Below are 24,172 nucleotides of genomic sequence, written 5' to 3'. Positions count from 1 at the left end.
ATGAAAGATGAAATGACTGCTTCTGTTTGTAGATTGAATACAGACAAGCAGTGAATTCAAACTACTGAATGAGTGATCAATATACTTAGAGCTAATCAAAAAGCATTTTTCTACTGTTCAAACAAAACAGTGGGTCAATTTGTCTGTGTAAGGTCATTATATTTTGTGAGCAGACCTACCTTCAAAACATTCAGATTACAGCACAGTAGACATTTGTAGTCTCACAAACATGTCCCTACTTGTTATTGTTGTAATTTACTTGGCAGATCCTGCTGTTTCTCTGCCTATGCCATTGAAAGCAAAGGAAACTTCGATTTTACTGGGCACAGGATCAAGGTTTGGCCACTCAACATGTCCTTGAGCCAAAACAAAACTTAGGAGGAGGTTAATGTTGAGAGCGTTGTTTTGATTGCATAATGATGCCAGCCGGCAAGGCAGGAAAAGTCTTTGGGCTGCACTGAAATGGAAAGTGCACTTGTCTATTTTAAACTGCTAATACCTCATCTCACCTACTGTGCTGAACAGTCACAAAATGAACCTATGCAGTGACTGGATTGCTGTCCATAAAGCAAAAGCAAGCAATAGACTGTTATTCCATTTCTATAATATAGTCATTTCTATAATGTAGTTATTCCTATAATATAGTTCTTTCTATGTTATTGCAGCAGTAATGAAAACCAGTTTCTTAACACTGAGATGCTGCATTTTGGGAATCCTTTACAGTTATATTGTTCTAAACCAGCATTTTCTGTGAAACAGGGAAATGCAGTCTTTACAAAATAAGATTATTCAGCAAGGTGATCAAAAACTTACTCCCTGAGTATATTTGTCCACCAGTACAGTAGAAAATGTAAAGTAAAGCCACTGTCTTCCAAAAGATTAAAGTAGCAGGAGTTAATCTTTAAATTAAAACCCTGTAGAAGCATATTTACTGCTTCCTCAGTACATGTCTGTGGCCTGAGATGTCATAGCATCTTTTAGGATCTGTTTTTGACATGTGAATTTTCCTGGAGGGGGGCAACCCTAGTAAAAAATCTACAGAGCCATATATTCATAAATACCAGGAAAAATATTATTACGATTAATTTTTTTTTTTAATTTGAGGATCTCCTGAACAATTTGAAGGTGTTCACAAAATACATTTTCTTTTTAAACTGCATTTTCTTAATTCTATTATTGAGAAAACATGATTCTCCTTTTTAAACATTTCCAGTAGAATATACTAATTTTAGTACTGATCTTGGAATACGGTGTTTTTTCTTCTTCCTACCTCATGCAGTAATGGAGGATGTGGAGAGACTATCCTCACAGAATGGTGAATGCGATTCTCTTCACCGACCCATTGCAAGGAATTCAAGAAAAAACCTGAATCTAGCTTTGGATTCAGGACTGAATTGTTAAATTCATTTTATAAATACTGTGAAAAGACCACTCTGTTATGGTGAGTCAATGTATATATTTACTGGTCAGTTGGAAGTTATACTAAATGTCTTCATATGTACAGTTGCAAGGGTATGCGCCCACAGTTTTCACTTGTAAAATTTGTTTTCACATGTTATATGGCAACCTCTCTGGAATTATTGTTTGATTTTCTGTTAACTATTATAATTTATATAATTTTATTTTATTCTACAGTTTCAAAATTGCTTCCATAGTCTTGCTGAAATACTTCATCCATTAATAAGAAATTTTTCTTATTGAGAAAGATAATAAGAATAGATAGGAAGATATAAAATTTTAATAGTCTTTTCAAGACTTAATGATGCAAATCAGCCAGTGCATCTGTGCATATTAATTCCAAGCAATCCTACAGTTATGAAAACAAAAACCTGTTTTTCCTAAACAATGGAAAATGCAATTAACTGAACGTTTTAAGGGAAATTGCACTCTTACTTACTTTATTAAACATTTCATAACAATGCTAAGGTGTTCAATGGTGTAAACATCTGGTGTTTATTCTTCTTCTGTGGTACCACAGGTGACTAATTATTTTCCAGGTGTCATGGAGAAAAAAATTGGTTAATGACCCAGTCAATTTAGCCTAATTTTCAGCAATTGAGAGCTGGGGATTCAAGTTTTGTGTGTGCAGGCATAGGAATATGGATGTGAGTCTGCACATAACCACGTAACCACATTCTGGACCTTATTCCACTTCTTTTTAAAAGACAGAGAGGTCCAGGCTTTCGCAATGAAGTTGCACTGATACAAATCCAGATCAAAGACTTTGTGGCACAGAGGAGAACTTAAAATCACAGAAATATTTAAGTTAGAAAAAGCCTATGAGACACCAAGGATTGATCTGGTAGTGCCAGGTCCACCACTAAACCATTTCCCTAAGCATCACATCTACATGTCTTCTAAATTCCTCCGTGGCTGGTGTGATTCAACCACTTCCCTGGCTAGCCTGTTGCAATGCTTGATAACCTCTTTGGTGAAGAAATTTTTCCTCACAATTCCTCCAGTCTAAACCTCCCCTCATCCAGCTTGGGGCCATTTTGTCCTATGCTAACTTGAGGAAATAAGGGATGAAGGAGCAGATCAAAGAAAACTCAAGTTCTTTACTGACACAGATCAGAGAGATAAAATAAGATTGAAATATGTTGAATCTCTTCTGTAATTCATAATTGCCTAAAATATACTGAAATGAAGACTTAAGATAAGAATAAAGTTTTGGTGAACTGGATGATCTGGCCTAACAACATTTATCTCAACCAAGATCATTGCTGCAACTTTCCTTTATAATTAATGGGTCATCACTGCTGCATCTGGGGAGGGCAGTTGTATATCAATAGCCATAATTAACATTTCTCTTTTTCTCAATTTTGATTTTTTGCATAGTTCAGTTACTCATTTGGATCTCCAAAGATACCTACCATTCCACTGTTTAACAGGGCAGGTAGATTCATGGGTGGCTTAGAAAACTGAATTTTCTCAGGCTGATCTCTAAAGGAGAGTTATTCTTCTGAAGTCAGATCTTCTTTTCCTCATCTGATGCTATGACCCAGAATTCATCCCTCTGCCTATCAGTAACACAGATAAATTTACACAGATACACATACTTATTTTGAGAATAATTTTTGAATATTTTTTCTGACACTCCCAACCCCTCCATAAAACCTCCAACTATAGCATAACATTTAAAAACCTGTATGGAAAAAAAAATTTATAGAGTTCCAGGTTAATGAAGGATGTGAGAAAGAATTCTTAAAAAGGAATTGAAAAAGTGGTCATAAGCCAGAGAACAGAAGAGGGTGAAGCAGGGTAATATGGAGTTCAAGGATAGCTCTGTTGTGTAGATTGGCTTGAGACTGATCTTCATCCCCAGAAACGAAAATTGCCCGCCCTTCCTCATCAGCTGCTCCCTATTCTTTCTGTCTCTCACATCCCCTCATTTTTACAACCACACACCTGAGTGTCTTTAACACAGATGATGTGCATCCACCCTGTGCTCATTTAATGGCTCTTCTCTAACTTCAGGACAGGTCTACAATGTAATCATTTGTGTGAACACAGCCTGGACACACAAACTGGGTGAGGTTTTTCTATGAAGGATGAAAAGTGATGAATTTCTCCTGTTCAGTCTTTTTATATTAGTAACTGCAATCTGCAACTTTTTTTTTGTTTTTTTCATACTGAAGTAGGAAAACTTCCAGTACTGAAGTTCAGTGTGACAAGTGCAGTGACTCAGCTGCTGACCAACCTTCCTTTTCCCTTTCCCCTTCCTCTGTTTGGCACTGGAATAGGTTTCCCAGAGAGGTTGTGGAGTCTCCTTCATTGGGGATATTCAAGAATTGTCTGGATACAATCCTGTGCCATGTGCTCTGGGGTGACCCTGCTTGAGCAGGGATCTTAGGCCAGATGACCCACTGTGGTCCCTTCCAACATTATCATACCATGATTCTCTGATCTTCAGGTCCAAGAAAATTATTAGGATCAGAGTGGCTAAATCATAGTTCCATTTTATGAACCTAAAAAAATTTGCTTGCTGAACTTGACATATAGACAGAACTCAGTAGAAAACTCTGTAATAGAGTATATTTCCACACAGCCCCTGGGAGAAGCAGAACTGCCATGTTAATCCTAGGCCTGAACCTGTGGTCATGTCCAGGCTCTTCCCACCGGCATTATCAATGCTCTGAAGAGCAGACAGATGGATGAGACAGATGCAGGAATTGCTGTGCTGATTAAAAAAGGTGGCAGTGGCAGCCAGTCTCAATGTAAGCCTTAGCAGATGTTGGGTTTTAGTGCTATCCTGCTCTCACCACCACACTACATGGACAACGTCTGTCCTGTTGTCTGTAAGGTCAAGCCAGAGGGAAGAGTCAGCTGGACTCTAACTCATCTTTCTTGCACTGTCCAATGCAGAGACCAGTCACCAGGCTGTTTCCAAAACTGTAACACAGGAACGTTGGACCACTCTGGAAAGCAGATGGTCTGTACACCTGATTTTGGTCTTGGGACAGCACTATGAGACTACATAGGATATTCAGGCATCCAGCTATTCATGACCAGCAGCCTACAATGTAAGGAAGGCAGATCTTGGGGTGTCCTGGACAGTCAGAGGCAAGTATATCACAGTCCTTGAAATACTAAGTCCTGTAGAGGTAAGCATTTAGACATCATTGCAACATCCCTTCAGTAATAAAATGAACATGTGACATCTGTCTGCCCAAGGTAGTCAAAATTCTGAGTGCAGACCATTGTTTAAACAGGACAAAACCAAAATCAAGTTTGTGATACCTTTAAATGAAAATACTCTTTAAAAACCTGGATCTAGCAATTATTTTTCATTGTCTGACATTGTCTTAGCATGATGAAATTAAAGACATATCATGATATTACCCTTTTCCTTTTGCTCCCTCAGAAGTGCTTTAATGGCCTTTAAAACCAGCATAATCAAGGCATGATTCTATTGTCAACATTCTAGAATGAAACTTGCTTTTAGAATTTAGCTATTAGGTAACATAGTCACGTTTCTTTCAACTGTGCTGTGAACACAGAATAAATGGGTTGTGATGTTTAGCACTCCTGGTTAAAATCCCATTTTTACGGTTCAAGAAAAGTGCTATGACCCATGCACTGCAACTACTGATTTATCTGCACGGCAGCTTGGCTACCAAACCAGTTTTAAAATACTTCTGAAAACAACAAATGTGTTATGACTTACACAACAAACAACAACAACAAAATAACATTGTTGAGTTTCTGTCAAGGGTAGAAATTCAGAGAATTTCTCAGAAAAAAATTAATGCAAACAAAGCAATATATGTAGCCTTAAAGGCACCTTGTTTGAGAGAGATTTTGTCACCAACAGGAAAGAATTTCATACCCTAACATAAGAGGCCAAGTTTAGGCACCCGATATGTTAAAATGTCAAAGACAAATAAATATTTAAATTATTTTTCCCCTAAAGCATCCTGAAAAATCTTCTCTAGTGGGTTCACACAATGGAAAAAGCTAGGAACATATTTACGCTCTTGGCTGTCTCGCTACAACCAATCCAACCAACATCAGGCTGACTGGAAATGCTGGCATGCTGTCATACAACACGGACTGGTTCCCAGCTCCTTCCTGGTTATGGATGCCTGTGCAACTCTTGTTTTGAAATTTGTTCAAAAAATACAGAGTACACAAAACTGAGCTGTCACACCTGGAAGAGCTGCTGCTCTGAAAATTTATTGTGCGCACGTCAACAGAATACTATTTCTCATCCTGGACTTCTAAAATTTTCTGCAGTATAAACTTTATTCAGGTAAGTTTGAACATTTTTTTCAGGAATAAATATAAAATTAAGGCAGATGTGAACTCTCTGCCACCAGTCCCAGCACAGAACTACACTCTTCTGTAGTAAAATTCATGGACTTTTCTTTTCTCAATCACACTCTGTCTTTCTTTATAGAAATATATAAAGCAGGAAATATATTGCTAAAAAAATATATGTCTTTATTGAAATAGCATTTGGGAGGGGAAAACAACCTACTGTTAGATTTGTGGAAAAATAATTTACAGGTGTCTTGGTTATCTTTAACAGGAGAGAATTTTACAATAACTGCAGCAAATTTACCTAAATTATATAACCCATATTTCTAGAATCTAAATCAAAGTGTATGATTTAGAAGAATTTTCTTTAAAGCTGCGCTTTTAAACAGAGACTAAACAATTTTCTAATGCTAGGGTAGTTCTCTTTTCCATACCTCCTTTGGTGAGCCAGAGGATTAACCTTCCTCAACAGCAATTCACTCTTCAAAAAGGATGGTGTGGTCAGCTGTGCTTAAACCTGTGGCAAGTCCCTGGCTGCACAATGAGAACCCAGAGGAGCTGCTCTGTCTCTGCTCCTGCACCCAGGAGGCTCCAAAGGGGACAGTGCTTTGACCTTGCCCATATGCTGGCCAGCAGACCTGGCTGGTTGAGCTGGCATTCCTCCAGGAACAGAGAGATTCTGCACTGCCCGGGTTCAAGGTAACATCTCGGAAGCTAAAACAACTGCCCAGTGTTACAAACATGTGACAAAAGCTCATTCCCAGTGACTATTGCAAAATTGTCCTTTAAAAGAAACACAGTTGATGACTCAAAAGTATCTATCCTACTGTTTTGTTTTGAGGAGAAATTTTGGTAACCAAAATACTGATGAAACAAGGTGAGAAACCTGAGTGATAATATTAAAAGGCTTTATTTTTCAGGTAGAGGTTGCTTGTTTGACCACCAACTTTGTTAAAGTATTAACAATACTCTATTACAAGAATTTCTACAGTGTATTCCATATAATCCTAGTACAGTTGAATCAAGTATTTTGGAAGGGACTTACAGAGGTCATCTACTTCAACCTCCTGATCAGAGAAATTTTAGGTAGGGCAAGTTGCTCTGGGGCCTGTATAGTGAAATATTTTGTGTCTTCAAGGATGGATATTCCACAGCTTTCTGAAGTAGTCCAGTGTCATATGCTCACAGTGAATGCTTTGTTTCCTTGTCAAGTTGGTTTCCCATATTCCAAGCTGTGCCCACTGTCTCACATGTTTCTACAGTACATTTCTGACCTCTGTTTTTGGTTTCAGATCTATGTCTTCCATCATTTAAAAGCATGAATATATTCCCTGATTCTCTTGTTTTTAAGACTGGACTGAAAAGACCTTGCTGTCTTTTAGTTGTATGCCGCAAGTTCCAGCTCTCTAACTATACTAATGCCCCACTTCTAGACTTTCTCCAATTTATCCAAGCTCCCTTGTACTGTGGAGCCAAAGAATAGACACAGTGTTTGATGAGGTTTCATAAGAGTTAAGTAGAGAGGAATAAACAATTTCCTTGGCCTGATATTTAAAGTCTTCCCCAACCACAGTTGAAGTTCTTTGCTGCAGGAACACATTGCTGATTTATGTTGAAAACATTAATTGAACCTATGCTTCCAAATTGAGCTCTCAATAATTCCAGGCATTTAAAATATTTCCACTGAATTTTCAGTTAAGTTTTTATTTCTGCTTCAGAAAGAAAGAATAACAAATGTTTTTTGAAATTGCTTGGAATGAAAACAGGATTTCCCATAAAATGTATTAAATCCACTTTTCAGGGTTTCCAGTCTGTGAAAGTACTGTAAACAGGAAAATAGGGCAGATAGGTATAACTGCAGAGACATGATTAAGTTTTCCTGTCCCTGTATGTATGTCTCTCATTAACCAAAATTTTTAAGGAGATACAATTTTTTTCTAAACAAAGTTAAATCTTTCCAGAGCTTCTACACGTAGAGTAGCATAAAGATAAATACACAAGTAAAAGGATTTTCATATAACAGCAATATACATATTGTGCTGTTGCCATCTTATTGCAAAGCTCCCACACCTTTTCAGCAACTTCTCATAGGCATCTCCTCACAGCACTGACTCCTTCTTCTTCACAGCACAGTCAACTAACTCGAGCATCCTTCTCACCCAGCTAACCCACTCTTTTATAGCACTCATCCTCATTGGACACAGCTGTGGCCTGTTAAGGGCAGGCCAGTTCCTAATCTTTGGTGATTAGTACAGCTGCAACTCCTCAGGGGTGAGATTACCTTCTGCACTATCTTTTTTTTCTTACATTCTATCCCCCCACATTGTGCCATGACATATTAATGGAAATACTTTTTTGATACTATACTTTTGCATTTCTGTCAGTTCAATCAACCGTTCTAATCACTCAGAATGATGTGAAGCATATTTCATTAAATCAGCTACTGGGGCTGCACTGTACAGGAAACAGGAGTGTATAAACACAACATGTGGCAGATAAATAGTTTTAACAAGTATACAACTACACATACAAGCCACAACACCAGATAATACATAGATACTGAGCCAAAAAGTCATATAAGGAAAAGGCACAGATATTTCCTTCTCTTTCTTACCTTAAAAGGTATTGTCAAAGCACTGTGTACTACCCATGACTCTAAATAAGCAGCTCTAGGGGATTACACAAAATTGTCCTATTCTTCTGTACATGTGTTGCTACTTGAAGTATGGAACTGAAAGAAAGCTTTGTCCATCACATGCAGTGATTTGTTTGCTTTGTTATTTGTTATTTGTTTGCTTTGCATCACAATTGTCACCACAGTTTGAAAATAAAGGAATATATTTCTGAGTCTCATTTCCATAGGAATATAAAATAATTATGCAATTAGTTGATGCATTGATTATGCATTTAGATTATGCACTTTTGTTGATATTGCAGCTCTTAATGAAACTGACATTTGGCAGACAATTCTGTAGTGTTTACTGTCCCCATTTGTTTTTTTTTCATGACAGAGTCTGTCCATAAGGGTTAATATTAATGGCATAGGACTGCTTGTAAATCTTAGAAAGGTATTTTTCAGCGTATGCCGCTGTGGGAGTTGTGTCCAGAGAGGAAAAACTAGTAGAAGTAGGAAACAAAGTAGGCATCTGGTGAAAAAAATATTTGTCTACACAACAGTAATATGAAAGGATTTTTTTTAATAACCAGCTATTGTCACATATAGGTAAAGCCTTACAAAAGAAAGGCCTTGCAAAATCATAGTTCAGGCCTTGTTACTTTAGCTAAGTTCCCATGAGAAAGGAATGGTAACAGTGAGAATCAGCTTGCATATCAATCTCTTCTTGGTGGAAAATAATTTGCACCTGTGAGGAGAAAAATATTCTGCCTGTGTGAAACATCTTCTTCCCAGGGGACAAAAATGTAAACATCTGTAAAGAGGAAAGCCCTTGGCACGTATGCACACAAACGGCTACTAACCAATGAACTGATTGGAGAAAGATTACAGACCAACGGGAATCAAACTCAGTGCCTTCAGATAACCATATAAATATGGGCTATGAACATTAAAATTTGGCTTTTGCTGCTTGAATTTTGAAGTGTTGTGTCTGCCTTTGTCTGTCCTCACAATGCCAGCTATGACTTTTTTCTGGTCAGCAGCCCTGGTGAGGCAACTGGCTTATGGAACCTATGATCAGAAATGAATCAGATCTAAAGGAACAAAGACATACATATCTAATCCCCTTCACCATCTTTCTTATTCTTCAAAGAACCTGGCAAACCATTCCCTAGTTCTTTATCACTGAAAAGGTTGCACATCCAAGGGGAGGACGGATTCATCGCCAGGTGATTTTTGGGTCCTGTAGCATGACTTCTGAGCAGTCTCCTTGACAAAGAGCCGGAATGGAACTTATGAGGTGGTGAAATTGTGACTGAGATTTCCATCCTGATGAGGACTTTTGATGAACCTTCTCTCTTTTTCAGAAGCCCAGTAGTTCTCAAAGAACTAAAAGACTCTCCTAGGCATAGCAGAGTCTTACCTTGGGTCAGTACTAGCCTTCTTCAGTTCATTCATCTTCTGTTCCTTCCCTAATTACTTCATCCACACTTGGCCTATTTGGCAGGCATCTCCGGAGGAAGTCTACATGGGTCAGAACATTAGGCTCTTTTAAACTGTGGCCTGAGGTAGGGTTGAGCCACCTCCTTGTATTACTCATACTTGTTTCCTTTCAGAACGTTGTACTTTAGGTTCTCAATGAAATCAGGTAGGAAAAATCCCCAGAGCACATTACCTGATGTTTTTTTCTCAGTATTGAGGATAAGAAAAAAAAGGAGTCTTACATTTTCATTGGATTTGTTTAGCTCATGGATATAAAACAAATTTTTTGAAAAGAGCTGTTGGAGTAATTGCAAGTAAGTCTATAAAGGTAGATTTTTCTCCACTGAGATTTGAAAAAATACTTCGATAATCATATATTTTCCTTCACTATCACAAATCATTGAAAAGAAGATAATTTTATAAATAGAAAATTTTAGAGCCTCTCAGATCACCTCAGATGTCATGACAGTCTGTCTTTTCTTAATTTGAATTTGTCAGACCAGTTACTTTGATAACTGCATATGCTGCCTGTACAGCAACCACACTGTGAGTTGACAGAAGGATGTTTGACAAAAGGACCCCGATGATACTCAAAGGATTTTAAGATATCTACTTTGGAGAAAAACAAAAATCTTGACATGTAGGTTATTTTTTTCAAACAACAAACCCTGTAAGAAAATGCTATTGGAAACTTTATTTATCCAGGTGCCTCTTTAGCCACGTAATTATCACTTACTGTGGATGTTGAATGTCACCATGTATTTAATCCTCTGTGAATCTTGTTTGTCCTCTTGTCAGATTGTCCTCTTGTCCCAGGTCTTAGCTTCTGGTGAAGATTTTCAAACTATCAAGGCCGTATTTCTCTAGTTTTAACAGGAATTAAACTTCCTTTATCTCCACTGATTTGAATCTCAGTCTTCCATCTGTTAAGTGTTGAGAAGACATTGCTTTCTCACACACAGGAGTTGATAAGTCAGTGACACTGTAATTTTAGGATGTTTTCAGATTCTTATGGTAATGGGAGCTACATACAAAAATAAATTAATGAATTTGCTATACTGAAAAAACCCAACATCTCCTACCAGGAAGACCACAATAGACCTTTAAAAATCAATAAAATGCTTGTTTTGGAGCTTGCATGCATTATAGCATACACTTTAAATTGACCTAGTCCTCTCTTACATTAGGAAAAAGTAGATGTATCATGTTATAGAAAATCAAGTGTACACTGACAATTTCATTTAGAAGTCTTATTGAATCATATATGTAACACTGTGCCTTTAGGGCACCACAGAAGTAAAACACATCTTCAGTTTTCAAGAACACACCTACCCATCACTAGTTTCACTAAATAACAGTAAAATTTAAAGATATATGAGCCCATCTAATTAATTACATAAAAAGAACTGTAATTGAGAGATTAGTAAAGGGAATTTAGGCTTAATTTTTGCCTAAATTCCTCTCTTGTCCAAATTGTGAGAAGTGTCTTTTCTTCCTCCATGTCTGACAATAATTCAGACTAACTAATAATAAGGTGCTAGGTACATTTTTACTTGGTGTTTTCCTTTTCTTGATTTTTTTTTCATCTTAGCACAAAAACCAATGACTTCCTCGTCCCTGCTCCCAACACTTTTCAGTGCTGTTTTTGCTTTTTTCCTACTTCAGGTCTTTTGGATACCACCCAAGTAGGATATAAAGGTCACTAGGCCAGTAAGGTACAGTCCAGATGAGTCTCTCCATTAAGTGCTGCTTATAAGTTGCTTCAAGGATATTTCTTCTAATGCCTCTAATGGAATATGATGGCTAAACATCTCTCTTAGGTCCTTCTGACAATGAAAGCAAGGCAAGAAACAAATTTTACCTGGTTCTGTCACTTGGAAAGTGGCCTGGTGTAGCATACCATTGGTTTTACCTCCAGATTTGGAAATAAATTTCTTCAGGCCTTTTCTTATCCCAGATCTGATCACTTTAATGTAATGGTTTATATAATGTTCTCCAGAAAGAGACCAGAAATGCAAGATGGTGTCTGAACAGTGACCATACTGCTACAATTACCTTGTCTAAAATTAATTCCATACTGAAATATTTTGGAATAATCTATCTCAGAAGAGTTTCTTTCAAATCATTCATGTAGAGGCAGCCAGACAGAGTCCAATCCATCTGAGTTTATCAGAAACCACAGGGTATCCATTAGTTTTGATATCCAAAGAATTGACAGGTCTTTGTTATTTTGCTATCTGCTCTGCAGGGGTACTTACCATGAGGTGAAACAGGCATTTATCTTCAAGGAAGGTAGAATTTTGTTACATATTTTTTCCTGCAGCCTGACTTCAAAACAGCTCTCACAGCCTTTGTGCGCCCAGCCAGTGCTATAGTATAGTGTACGCTTTTGTTTTACAAGTTATGTTTTAAGACTGAACTCACACAGATAATAGAACTCCAAATTCTGAATCTGTGACAATTGCTTTCAAAAATTCACAGGGCAAAAAGGTTGTAAGGCAAAGCAGGCATTATTCTAGAGCAGGGACATTTACGCTTAGACACAGTTTGTGATTGAGTCTCAGAAAACAAAAACTATTGCGTTATATTGTAAATGGGATATGGGAGAAAACAGTCTAAGAGCAATATGGTATTTACAGTCTTCTTATATTTTATATTAGGAATTAGTTTTTTCTTTCTCTTTGCATTTAAACTTCTACATCAACTTTGATTTTCTTGAAAGAGTGAGTAAACCCTTTGGCGGAGGTTCACACTTGCTTTTCTGCAGAGAACAGACAGAGCAATATTTCAGTTTGATCACTGATTTAGACTTCATTGTATTAATCATCATGTGAACTCCTAATCCATGGGGCTATTTATAGCAGCAAATCTTTATTGCCTTCTGCTCAGGAAAGTTGTTAATAAAAAAACCTACTTTCTTGTCAGAAAGGTAGTATGAAAAAAGTCTTGTTGATTTTTTGTTCACTTTGGATTAATTTCCTTTCTCTTTCTGAAGCAAGAATGAAATTAGCATGGGTTCTTTAAATGAGAATTGACTTGTGTTGTGTTTTTTGCTCTTGTTGCTTAGCAGCAGCAATGCTGGCACATGGGTGGTTCTGCTACCAGAGCACTTCAACTGGGATTTGAGCTCTTAGGGCATTTTTGACATTAATGAGATAATGTTGAATCAGATGTTCTTTTAAAAAAACCGAAAAAACAAACTGAGATCCTGAACTTAAGTTCTCCTAGGCATCTTTGAGGTGATGCCTGCCATGCACGACAAATTCATGTGTCATGGTGTCAATGCATTTTTTAATTCAGTAGTTGCATATAATTTTCTTTTGTGCCTCGTTTTATGCAAACAAGAGAAGTTCTATAAACTAAATAATTAGAGAATCTGACAAGATTAGGAATTAAAGATGTAAAGATGTAAATTAAAGATGTACATTTTTTTAGGAGTATCTATCATTAAGTGGTTGAAGCTGTAAGTGATTAACACTTCTATTTGCCATGAAAGTCTAAATCCCTGAAAGAGAGGGGAATTCAGACCTTCTATCTCATCTTTGCCTGTCTGTATGCCTACAATGATAGCATGAAATCAATATCCTTTCTCTATGATTTCTGGACTTTGAGACATATTTATATGCAGCATCTGGCTGCTTGAGGTCTCAGAAGATTTGTTTACACCTCTTTTACTACAGCTCAGTTGCTTTAGAGAATTTAGTAGAGGAAGAAATTTCAGATTCTCTATATATCTGCATTACATATACAAATACATGTTCATTGGAAAAGAGGAACATGCAGGAAAAGTTACTTAGGTAACTAACCAACTGAGTTTGTTGCAGTAGGAATGGTTGTATGCAGACCCATAACCAGCAGTATATTAATGTTGGATATAATGTAAAACTATTTTGGCCCCTATGGGGACATAAATATTTAAACTATTTTAATGGGCCATTAAGTTAAATAGGCCATTTCTGTCCATTTAAAAATTAATTTAAAATATAAATTTTTTACATTTTTCCAAACTTTTAAAAAACCCACTCATTTTAAAAATTTTAAAAAAGTTGTTGAGGCGCTTTTCCAATCATATAAATTGTGACCATTCAGGAGGACGTGTTGGCTAGGTTTAGAAGATAGAAAGTAGATGCAGAATGGGTTACTCAGTTCTGCAATTTGTAACAAGTTTGTCTTTTTCAGACATTCCAAACCACTTCTGTTTTGCCCAACATTAAAGCGTGAGTTTAAATTGCATTGACTGAACTAGTTTGAAGATTTTTATGGACAAAAATTCCCTTATTGCCATTGTGCATCCAGAATTATGTGATACTAAGCATCTGCCAAAATGAACTTTTGTCTAAATATTTAAATCACTAGGGAAAATATTTCAAACTTGTAAATGAAAAAAGGTAGCACACTGGAGAGTGATATTATGCTGTGGTTATTACTTTGTCTGGAAAAAAATCAATACAAATAACATGAACCTGTAGCAAGTAGAATAAGAAATACATTTAAGGTTGGATGATGTTTATTTACCTGTCAGTCCTGAGTCCTGTATATTCATATGGATTATTTGGTATGCTAAGGATTTTATGGAGTAGTTCACTCAAGTCCACACTAATGGATGGTCTGGGGCAGGGGGAGCGAGCAAAGGTACTTTATTTACCATTAGTACCATTATAAATATTTTAGACAGTTGAATACTTGTTTCCTGTACATTTCCCAACTTTATTTCAGCCTTATTTTAATACCTGTAAAACTACTTCCTTGCCTAACTCTGGTAAGTCAGTATTATTTCTGTGAGCAAAACATTTGTTATTTGGAACTTTTCTACATAAAAGTCAAACCTGTTATCCATACCTGACTTTTGTAAAGATGCTCTGTAAGTGAAAGTCAATTATATCCTCAGACAAAAAGCAGTAACCTATGTCAAATTTTTCTTGCCCTTAATTACTTTTTTTCTTGATTGTTAGATCATGCATTATGTATTGTTTCCACGTTTCTGTTTCTAAGACAAATTGGAACAACACTTGCTGTTAGCTGCTTTCCAAAATCATGAACTTTCCCAACTGGTAACTTTCTTAGCTCAGCTTGCTTGGAATAATGTAAAAGTATTCAATTCCAATTGACCTTCTGCAAAAGATACCTTCCTTTCTCCATCAAAAGGTGGCATGCTGATCACCACAGTATTTGGTTAGATGAAAGAAAAGGCCTTTTATAGTAATTTATAATTAGAACGTGTAATGGTCTTCCTTCAGCTCCAGTTAAAATACAAACTGAATGCTTCCCAGGGTCAAGGCTCCTGCGTTGCAAAAGCTGGTTCTGGATCTGCTGAGGAATGTGAGGAATTCACAAGTCTGGCCAATTAGTCTGGCAAGAGTAATCACTAACTAATCATCAGTCATACAAAGTCTCTCCTTTCATGACTCATTCTTTTAACCTCCAATCTATCAGGTGCCATGCTGAGTCCTGCAATCACATAATTATTTTGTTTGTAAAGAGGAAATCAGGAAACAAAATGTGGTAAAGAGTTTGTTTCAGAAAAAACCCAGCTATTTTGGGCTAAAATTAAATGCACTATTCCTAGCTGACTTTCCTATTAAACATTAATTGACTAAAAACTACTTGTAAATAAATCATTGTTCTGGGTACTCACAGGTGTATTTTATAAGGTCAATCTCTTTGTTAGATGGCCATATAAAGACTGCAGAATGGGTATTTTTTTTTTAAGCACTATATTATTGAGCCTCAATCTGTGCCATAAACATCTTGTTTCTCACCGGTCTCTTGGGGAGATCCACCTTGAGAGAAACACCCTCTCCATACATGCCCACCAAAATAAGGTCCATATGCAGAATTCACATATGGTTTTTGCACTTTCCCACAATTATGACTATTTTCTAGAAATTTGAATTTGTTTTATTTATTCTTCCCTAATTCATGGCATGCGAGATTATTCACAGCCATATTCAAAACATTTTCTTTTCAAGGGAATGTTTCAAAGAAGCAACAGAATTCTTATTCCATTTTAATCAAAGGTATAAAGATATTTTCTGGGACGTCTTCAGGTATGGAATGTACACTGAAGTATGGAAATGTATGGTTTCTATGAGAAGCTTATTTCTTTGGGGCTTTTTTAAGATGTCATAGCAGAACATTCATGTTGGCCAGAGTACTGCCAGTGTAATTAAGAAAAAGTGAGTAATAGCAACTAATTTTTATTTGCTGACCACACATGAAATCTCTTGTGGTTCAACAATGACAGTTAGTGACCTTGAAAATTGCTGTCTTACAGACAGACCCAAGGAGAGTATTTTTTTTAACAGAAAAACTTAATACTGTTCTACTGTGGGGAAATCAAATTAATGATTTCAATTTCAGGGCCCTTTGTCTGCTTCATTTTTTCAAATATTATGTCTCTACAGATTTTATAAATATGGTATAGTCTGTAAAAAGATTTTATGGTCAAAGGTTGCTGAATTGTTCAATATTCTCAGTTACACAGTGTCTACTTATCTTCTCTGACAACTCTTCATTGTGATAAAATGTATGGGAATAAACATATACAGTGAATGCCTATCCTAATTTGTCAGCTTTAAACAAACCCTGTTCACTATCAGTTTTTTTGTAATTAAAGTGAGCACATTGTTATTAGAAGTAATGGCATCGCTGGTAATTTTTATTGATTAACAACATACACTAGAGAGAGATAAATGACCAATCTAATTGTTTGTGGATTATTGTTTCCTGCGCAGTCATTACACTGGGTCACACTGAAATAAGGGATACATTTCTCAAAGAGAGCAAATATTGCTTTTTAGTAGCTAAGCCAAATGTTTGTGAATGCTGTTAGAAAAACATGGATGCAGGTCTTCCTGGGTACACAAATAAAGACTCAAGGGCAGGAGTCGAGTTGTAGACCCAAGAATACTGAGACATACCAGGAGGACACATTCCTCAGTAAAAGGATGAGTGACAGAACCAAAGAATCATTTGGTTGAAAGGGACTCCTTATATCAGCGGGTCCCACCCTTGGCTCAAAGCAGGGGAACTGCAGAGTTTATCAGGTTGCTGCTTTTCCAACATCTCCATCAACTAAGGTTCTGACATCTCTTTGGGCAATATGCCATAGTATCTGGCTGCCCTCATGGTGACTTTTACTTCTTAATATTTAGTAGGAATTTATTTTATGATACTTCTGCAAATGGAGTTTGAGTTGTTCTCCATAAGTATCCAATATGTAGTTGAAGACATCAGTAAAATTTTTGACCTTTTCTTACAACTAAACAAACCCAGCTACCTTAGTGTCTTCTCTTACATCCTGTGCTCCAGCACACTGACAAACCTGGTGACACTCCAGAGGGCAATCTCCTGTCTGTCTGCTTTGTGTTGTGATGGCTCCAAACTGGACAGAGTGCTCCAAATGCAGATGAATAAATGCAGACAGAAGGGAATAATAATTTTGTTTTTTTTCTGTTCGTATTGTTAATAATCCTTTCTCTCTTTTTCACTTTACGTGTACTTTTGCACATAATGGCATTATTTTTTGCTTCTTTTCAACAATGATAATGGTGAATCCAGGCCCTCCATCTGTGCTGGTTCTGGCTGAGATAGAGTTAATTTTCTTCACAGTAGCTTTTATGGGACTTTTGCATTTGTGCTGGAGACTGCTGATAACACTGACACGTTTTAGTTATTGCTGAGCAGCACTTAAGGACAGTTGGAGCCCTTTTTGCTCCTCACAGCACCCCACCAGAGTGAGGATATCCCTTTGGAAATTTGGGCTCAGATTTCCCAGCCAAGTCGCCTCCCAACTCCTTGTGCATACCCAGCCACCCTCAGTGAGACTGAGACAGGTGATCCCAACTTCCAAAGGGATATCCCACATCATGTGGTGTCATCTTTGGCATATAAAGCTGCTGGAAGAAGAAAGGGAAGATATTTGGAGCGATGGAATGTGTCTGCCCTAGTCACAGTGATGTGTGATGGAGCCCTGCTTTCTGAGGGATGGGTGAACACCTGCTTGCCCATGGGAGGCAGTGAACAAATTCCTTTTTTGCTGGACTTTCAGGCACAGCCTACACTTTACTTATTAAATTGTCCTTACTTCTATCCATGAGTTTTCTCATTTTTTCTCTTCTTCTTTCCCCATTCCACTGTGAGGGGAATGAGTGAGAGGCTGGGTGGTGCTTAGTTGCCAGGTGGGATTAAATTATGACACTATCCAAAGTAATTCAGCTTCTAAATTTATTTCCAAACTAAAATTTGTCCCAGTGAGAGTGTTGTCTAATTCTTTTATTGTAAGTACATCTGTACACCCCTAGATACCAACAGTATATTAGAGAATGGATCTCTTAGTTACAATGGAATTAATTTTGCAAAGTTTAGAAATTGTTCTCAAAACTCTCTATTTTCATTGCTTCTGTAAAAGAGTTATATTTAGATCCTAGGTGTGCTGTGAGACATGATGAGAACATTAGGATTCTGGAATCAAAATTCAAAATTTTTGGGTCAGATTCCATCTGAGCAGGAACTTAAAGTGGTCACTATTCTTTTGAAGAAACTTCATTTCAGTTGCTGTCTAATAGGATCTTTAGGACACACAGTTAATGTGAAAACAGATATTTGCTACCTTGAAGAAACCGAGTTATGCCCAGTTCTTATGCACATGCTAGAAATGATGAACTGTGAATCCACCAATGATCAGCTGAAGAGGAAAAAGAAGTAATGCCAACAATGAAGAAATCAGATATAATTGCTCATCTCCCTGCTAACTTCAGAGAAACACACAACTTCTGAAAATTTATGGAAAAGAAGGGATGAGAGTGCCACTAGATAAAAAAAAAAAAAAGAAGTAGACAAAATAGGGGTTGAAAAACTCCTCTGTGATATAGATAAGGGAAGGTTAAGTAAGAAAAGGTAAATGTCTCTCTTTGCTTGTTTGAGAAAAGGATTCACAAGGTACTAGTCAGTAGGTTTGGCATGGATTGGTTTCTCTTTTTCTAATGTGGCACATACCTAAATTTTGCACAAATAATTAAAAATTTATTTTAGCCAGAGGAGAGACAGAAGCACCCTGGCCTCATGGTGTACTGGATGGGAAAGTTAAGAGATGCAGCATGGGGTCATATGTTCAGTCTGAAGTCTCAGCCTTTGGACTGTGCTAGGATGAGTCTTCATTTTTTCTTTGAAATGTTCTACTGCAAACTAGAGAGATATTATTGTTCATAAAAAAATTCTTCAAACTACTTTGTTTTTGCCAACAATTTTAGTTCTGACAAGTCACTGTTTTCTAAATGAAAAATAATTTTTGAAAAACCACCCTTCTCCATTTTAACTACAAAATTTATTTCTGAAATGATCCTAACTTTGATACCTGTTTTGCAGTCATTTCAGGGGAGTAAAATAACTCGTACCATGGAATTTCATCAGCACAGATGAAAAATCTGAGTGAGAGGCATAATGAATAGGTACAGCAGTATTTTATAGCTCAGACAAGCTATATACCAGAGGAGTGGAGATATTCATAATCCTGAACTCTGCAATTGAATAGAGCTGGAGTTATGGATTGTGGCAATGGCAACACACTTTGGCATTGTTTTTTTCTGAGGGTTACTGGGTTCAAGAATATAAATTTCTGAGGGAAGCAATCATGCTGAAGATTTTGCTGTATCAGAAGTATCAGACATTTTTTATTCCTTCATATGACCACAGCTGAAACAAGAGAAGACTGTCTTCTACTCTTAGGTTTTTACTCTCTAGGATACAAACTACAGGATGATGATGATGATGATAATAATAATAATTTTATTTTAATGTATACTCTAACATATTTCAAATTAATTAACAATATTTATAGTATTTTCTTTAAATGTCATAAAATTGACATATATTTTAAGCTTTGATAGAAGTGTCAAATAGAAGTGATTTAAAATATTGGCATATATCAATGTCATCTGCAAAATTACCTGCAAATTCTCTTTATTTTTTTGTCTGTAAAGACATGAAAATTAACTTTTTTCAAGTTTTAGTATGTCTAGGAAGTATTAATCTATTTAATCTCTTATCCTTTGAGTTTCTTTAAAAAATTTCTGCATTTTTTTTTAATTGAAACTAATACAGAAGAATTTAATTTGTGTTACCTGTATGATCATTAAAGCCAGGATTTTTAAATGATAATAACAAAGATTGGCTGCTTCCATCCATTTTATTACAAAACAGCTAAGAAGCATCTTGCAGTATATCTGATCACTTTTGGTCTGGCTTTCTTTTATTAGTTTAATTATGCTTAGTAATTACTCTCTTTTCTACTGGAGAAATAAATTTAAAAGAAAAAGCAAATAAAAATTCTGACATTCTGAATACACAGCTACTTCTTTTTTAACCTAGTTTACTACATCAGGCATGTGCAATATGTTACATTACATATAGGATCCAGCTCTCTCTCTTCTCTATTCAGTTGTTCAGCCAGGAAAAATCAAGGAGAACAAAATGGTATCTTGTGAATCAGTATTTACAGAGTCATCAAAGAATGAGTTGGGACTCGTGTAGGTAATTCATTCCAGCCTCCTATTTTAACTTGGATTGTCACACTCTTTAGAACAGTTTAGCAGTGGTTTTGTCTAGCCAAACCCCAAACTCCAAGCAGGTTCATTAATGTCTGTACAAAAGCACCCAAACTGGATTTTGCAACTGCTACTGTAATCACACCTCATGACATTCCAGGTTCAGCCTTGCCAATGCTAAACAGAGTAGACTTAAAATTCCTTTCAGACTTCTGCCCAAACTTTGGTCAAACCCAATATCTGACACATGTCTTGCAATAAGCGAGAATGGCTAATTCAAACTTATCTTGGCTCTGTCACCCAGCAAGAAAACCACTCCTTAAAATCTAGTATCAAATTTTCTGAGGATGCACTCTATCTCATTTCTAGATCATCGGTGGAAGTATAGAAAACCCACATATAGCATGTAAGTAACATTGTTTGTGACCTTTTTCAGTTGTATCAGTAACTATTTTCACTTCCAGACCAGCAGCAACCAAGTTATCTCCAGAGTAGTTAACATAGTGGCTTCTGTTTCCCAAAAAATATCTTTTTTCATGTGTTTGGCAGCTTACTGTGTCTGGTGTCTAAGATTTATGAACATCCTCTTAGCCTCCTGCAAATTCACTAGTCCTTGGTGGTAAGAAATAGGGTTTCCACTATCAAATATCTCAAGGTATTTTCATGTTGAATTGATAATGAAGAGGTTTCCTGAGCTGAACAGCAGTGTGAAAAGCAGAGAGATTTCCCAGACCAAGGCCAGTGCTGTCACTCTTCAAACACTCATAAAATGGTTTGGATTGGAAGGGACCTTTCAAAATCACTTAGTCCAACACCCTGGCAATGAGCAGGGACATCTAGATCAGGTTGTCCAAAACCTCAGGCAACCTGACCTTGAATGTTTTCAGGAATGGGGAATCTACCACCTCTCTGGTCAACCTGTGCCAGTATTTCAGCACCCTCATTGTAAAAAATGCTTTTTTTATATTTAGTTTGAATTTACTCTCTTCTACTTTAAAAACATTACCTCTTGTCCTGTTGCTACAGACTGTACTAAATAAATCATTCCCCTAAAGCCACCCTTTAGTATTGAAATGCTGCTATGTCTCCACAGAGCCTTCTCCTCCAGGCTGAGCAAACCCAGCTCTTTCAGCCTTTCCTCATGGGACAGGTGCTTTATCCCTCTGATCTTTTTTGTGGATCTCCTTTTGATCTGCATCAAGAGGTCCATGTCTTTCCATGGATCACTGAGGACTCCAAAGCTGGATGCAGTACTCTAGGTGGAGTCTCATGGAGGAGAGGCAGAAAACACAGGTCCCTTGACCTGCTGGACACAATTCCTTTGCTGCATCCCAGGATGCAGTTGGCTTTTTGGGCTATGAGACCAGAAAACAGGCCATTGCTGCAGGCTCCTGCTGTTGATTTACAAAACTAGGAAAGCACTCTAGATGGAGACCAGACCTTTTGCTGTATTAACTTAATGCATCTATCAAAGAGAAGAAATTTCTGTAAAAGAAGAAATTTATGCCTTGGATGTAGGATAGGTGTAAGTGCAGTAAGTAAAGTAAAATGAAGAATTGATGGCAGCAATACTTTAATGCATCCAATTTCTAGAAAAGTGCTACTGTAATCAACAGAAGCTCTTATCTAGAAATCCTTACATGCTACCCCAAACATGCTACTCTTTTAACCTTTTGTATTTTTATAAAATCTATATTTATCATGTAAAATCATATCTGTTCCTTATTTCATCATGTTTCCCCAGGCATGTGGTAGGAAACCAGCTCTTCTGGTGTTTTCTCTAAGGCCAGATTGTTCTCTTTAAAACAAGGTAGGAGGGATTGCCAGTGCAATTATGCACTTTAGTACAACAGCATATGCTGATCAGTGGAGCTCAGGATGTAATTACATATGTTGTTTTATCCTATATTATGTCCTTCTATTTTCTTACATTTTGTATTTCAGTTGAAACTCAAAATCAAACATATAGATCAATTTCTGGTATTCCCTGTTGATGTTTTATTCCTAGGATCCCAAATCAGCTCTGTTACCTAATTAGCATATTTCTCTGCATTAGCCTTAAATTATTGCAGTCAAACACTATTTTTCAAATACTCTTTTTATTAAGATATTAAGAAGTATTTCCTGCAATCTTTTTTTTTTTTTTTTTTTTTTTTTTTTTTTTTTTTTTTTTACTTAGCGCTACAGCCTAATTCAAAACATGAAAAAAAATTGCAGCAAATTCTATCTAAGATGAAGGGTGATGAACTATTCAGGACTCCCCAGATTCATAATCTAGTTATGTGCTCAATTAGCTAAGGCATGTCTGGTCTAGGAATGAAAATCAGTAGTATCTGTTGTTGTTAGTGCAGGATGTAAATGTTTGACACACTGTGGAGTCACTGAGTAACCGAGGTGGAATGGCACCTCTGGGGATCATCTTGTCCAACCTCTGTTCAGAGCAGGATCAGCTAGAGCACGTTGGCCAGCTAGAGTTTGAGTATTTCCAAGGATGGATAGTCTACTTTTTAACTGAGGAGCTTCTTGCAGTGTTTGACCACCATCACAGTGAAACCTCCCCTTATTTTAAAGTGGAATTTCCCATAATTCTGTTTGTGTCTGTTGCCACTTGCCCTGTTACTGCTGAGAAGAGCCTCTCTTTGTCTTCTTGAATCCTCAGCATTCAGGATTATTTTTATAGATATCAATGATATCTCCCCTGTGTCTTCTATATTTTTGTATACTGTGAAAATTGAGGGGGTGTGTTATCAGACAGACAGAGGTACAAGAGAAATAGTGTCCCATACTGCAAATACGATAGTTAATTTACAAGTATCTTGCATATAATGCACATTCACTTACACAAAAAACACCTTGCAAGTTCTAATAGCCAAAGTAGAGGATATTTCTGGTTTAAAACTGAGATTCCCAGACTTGCAGATGTGTACCTTGTGGCTCTGCCTCTTCCACAATGTCCTTCCTCATTTGCCTTCTACCTCTATCATTGACATCACCATCATGGGCACTCATGCTTTTCCTGCACCTACACAGGCATGAGGCTCTGCTTGTTTCAGAAAATGGTGCAAGACCTGGAGTGACTCTGACTCTCTTCTGTTCAGCTTCTTAGTACCACACCACTAAGGATTGCTCTCATCTTTCTTCACCCTATATTTGTTTAATGAATGTCAACCCTGAGGACCCAGATCAGCAGCTGAGCAGTCCCTGTGTGTTTCAGTCAATACCATCCCATAAAGGACACTTTAGCTTGTGTATGTGGTGCTATTATAATGATAATAATAACATTGTTTGGAAGTTTCAGTCTCTAAAAAGATAAGGCTGTATCAGTCAAAGTTGCTCCCAAGCCAATTGCATCCTCTTTTCATTAGCAGTTAATTAGCTTTGACAGGACACTGTGTTTAGGTGACTCCAGTAATTCTGGAGATAGCTGAGGAATCTGTGAATGGTATAGACATGCTCTATACACCTATATTCTCTATATAACTTTCCAGCACTGCCTTAAAAAACCCCAGCTTTCACTTGCAGAATAGACTTAGGTTCTGTGCCAGGTGTGGAAGAACACTGGAATTGGTCCTGAGGTGAGGATGATTCTGTAAATGTTGGTTTAGGTCACTAGACAGGTTTTGCTGTTGTGTGCTCTGTAACATCTGTAACATGTCTTTGCTTTCCTTCCTCTGGGCCTGTTCTTACAACCAGTGATGCCTGTTTGCTGGTGTCACATGTAAGATGTTAGGAGGATGCTAATACATATTATTGTGAACAAATCTCAGAGATG

This window comes from Melozone crissalis, unplaced genomic scaffold (genome assembly GCF_028551555.1).
Source record: "Melozone crissalis strain CALT ecotype California unplaced genomic scaffold, PUWL_Pcris_2 ptg000002l_1, whole genome shotgun sequence".
Classification (NCBI taxonomy): domain Eukaryota; kingdom Metazoa; phylum Chordata; class Aves; order Passeriformes; family Passerellidae; genus Melozone; species Melozone crissalis.
Note: the sequence above shows the minus strand (reverse complement) of the source record.